The sequence below is a fragment of the Agrilus planipennis genome, unplaced genomic scaffold (assembly GCF_000699045.2).
Source record: "Agrilus planipennis isolate EAB-ADULT unplaced genomic scaffold, Apla_2.0 scaffold267, whole genome shotgun sequence".
NCBI classification, from domain to species: Eukaryota; Metazoa; Arthropoda; class Insecta; order Coleoptera; family Buprestidae; genus Agrilus; species Agrilus planipennis.
The window spans coordinates 87,910-90,728 of record NW_020439058.1 but is presented as its reverse complement, the minus strand read 5'-3'; positions in this window follow the sequence as shown (position 1 = coordinate 90,728).

Sequence of the window (2,819 nt, the reverse complement as noted above, 5' to 3'; positions counted from 1 at the left end):
AACTATTCACACACACCTTTCCCCGGGCATTTATGTACATGCGTCAACTGCTGCACCAGCTTCTGTGTACCCATACAGAGCCGCTCGTACCTCGAACGCTTCGTTTCTACCTCATGCGCTAGGACGTCTTCTTCGAGACGCAACTTATGTTCTTCTTCCACTAGTTGCGTCTCTTTCTCCGACAGCTGGAGGATTTCTCTTTGAAGACGAACGACCTTAAGAATGGTCCTGCACTTTCGCACTTGGGCGAGCTCTGTGCTCACGTTACCGCGAGCATCGCGCTTCCTCTCGCAAGCTGACGTCAGTGCCTCCATTTTTTTCTCGCACATGATGAGCATTTACCATGACGCCTTCTAACCGCTCCATCGCCTGCGAAAGCGCCGGATCCCCAGCTTCTTACTTGCTGCCACCGTCGTGGTGGTTGTGGCAACGGATAACGCCGCCATAGTGGTAACGACTCCAACTATTTCATACTGCAAACAAAACGTGATTGTTTTAAAAAATTACACAGTTCGGCACTGCCGGCTTCTTTACATTATTTCCAACTATCTTTTCCAAAATATCATCGTTCACTTCACACAACGTTCCACAACAGAATGAGACAATGCTCTCCGCTTACCAACTTCTTCCCGCTTACCCTGCACCCTCCTACAAAACAAGTTATTCGCCTCTTAACCATCATCGGAATGTGGTTTGCAGACGTGACATCATCTGTGCAGTGAACACCTGCGTAATACGCATGCGTCGATTACTCTATCATCGTAATCCCCATTCGCTAATGTTGTGATCACATACTCCGTATACGCATGCGTTAGAAATCTTTGTTACCAATGTTCGCGAGTTTGGTTGTTCACACAACGAAGCTGCGGCGCGTGCGCGCATGAATTACTTGTAAAATCCCTTCCAATTTACGTGTGGTGTAAATTACCAACATATTATCAACTATTAATTATTGATAATATGTTTATGAAATAGCGATTTACTATAATATTTGCTTAAACCAGTTTACTAAACAGTGCAATTAGCGCTCTTTCTTTGTCTCACTTACTCTACATTGAACAACTCCCTTTTTCCATCGTTTTGAGAAGACGTCCTACCACTACATACATACGTACCGTTTCTAACACAATTTAACAATAACTATACAATCTGTAATTTTAGATTTGTCAATAAGTCTCCCATGAAGCTGGCTGAAGTATACTTGCATCACACATATCTCCTGTTGTCAGTGGTCTTCCTCATTCGTAACAATAGTGATGATGTCTATCGTGAACATGTAATATGAACACGAACACTATATCCTCACATTTACAAATCTCATCCCCTATACTGTCTTCTTAGAAGCAACTGCTACATAACACCAACGTTGTATTTTCATGTAAGTTTAACAACACCTTCCCTTCGATACACGTGTATTCGTTAATGTTGTCACACACACTACGTCTCAGAATATGTTCCAATGAGCGTTTATTTTCCATCATATATTTGTGCTCCATATAACCCTTCCTTATTTGTCTTTCACTATTGTCGCATCTTTCGCTGTTAACTGACAAAACTGTCGGTAATTATTCTCAATATTTAAACCTGATCACAATGACTGTATCCACTCGTCCTCACATACGCCCGCTCCGAACTATATAGGTAACGCACCGCCTCCTATATCATTAAATAATGTTAATGAACGGTTCTCGAACCACGATGTTCTACAAACGAATCCCATGCTGCCTACACCACTACTGATTACACAATATATTTTTCCTTCTATATTAACAACTCCGAAGATCCTCGTTTCCCCCACTCTCATCTTCTTCCTCCTAAAATTCTTTTCATCCGACTCATATCCCACTCCTCCAAATCATACAAATTCCCACATCTTCCATTCCTTCAGCAGAAGACTTCTCTCCAAAAGATAAATTTCGCTCTACAAAATGTACTATTACATTACTTTCTACTATGCGCCGTTAGCGAACATTCAAACACCCTTTACTATTTTAGAACGTAAGCGTTGGGCAATCTCCGATGGAATGGTTACCACATGAACGGTGGTTAGTAGAAAACGTCTGGTGGACTTCATCCTGCAGATGGAGGAATACCTCAGTCACTTAGACGCCCAGGGCACCTGTACCATCCAATATATGTTCTACAGTATTTTACACATAAAGCACTTCTTTAAAATGAAATAACAGAAACAGTTGCACTCGTACTGTGTAGTATATATATTTATTTAAATAAACTTTATAACAACTACACCTTTTTGTTATTTTTCCTACACTTTCTAAAATACAGTGATCTTGAAAGTGTTGAACAATAATAGGGTGTGACGTTTATAATCACTACTATTGAAGCTACAGGCTCGTGGTACCAATTCGAACATAAAATGTTATATTACTTCTATTATTGGAAACAAACATATTTATTTAATCACATATATGACTGTATCACAGGCCATATATATGTTAACAGTCCTGGATCCTAACAAATTGGAACTTCAAATTTACGAATATGCATTTCGTGTTCAATTGCCTTCAGATTGCTGAATGTTATAACACATTCTACTGCATTTCTTTTTATACAACATAATTTTCTTCAAAATAAAATAACCTATGATTGTTCCTCTCCCTTTTTTCTTTTCTTTCAGTAATCTTTCATTCTTTTGCATGTTTCTTCATGTCATGATCCTTTATTTCACCTTCCCGTTTTCGCTTCTCCCGTTGAAGTGTCTTCACTGCTTCTCGCACCTGCTCCACCAGCTTTGAATAATCCAACGGACCGCCCGACACTCTTCTATTGTATGTCCGCTTCTTAGGCTTCATACTTAC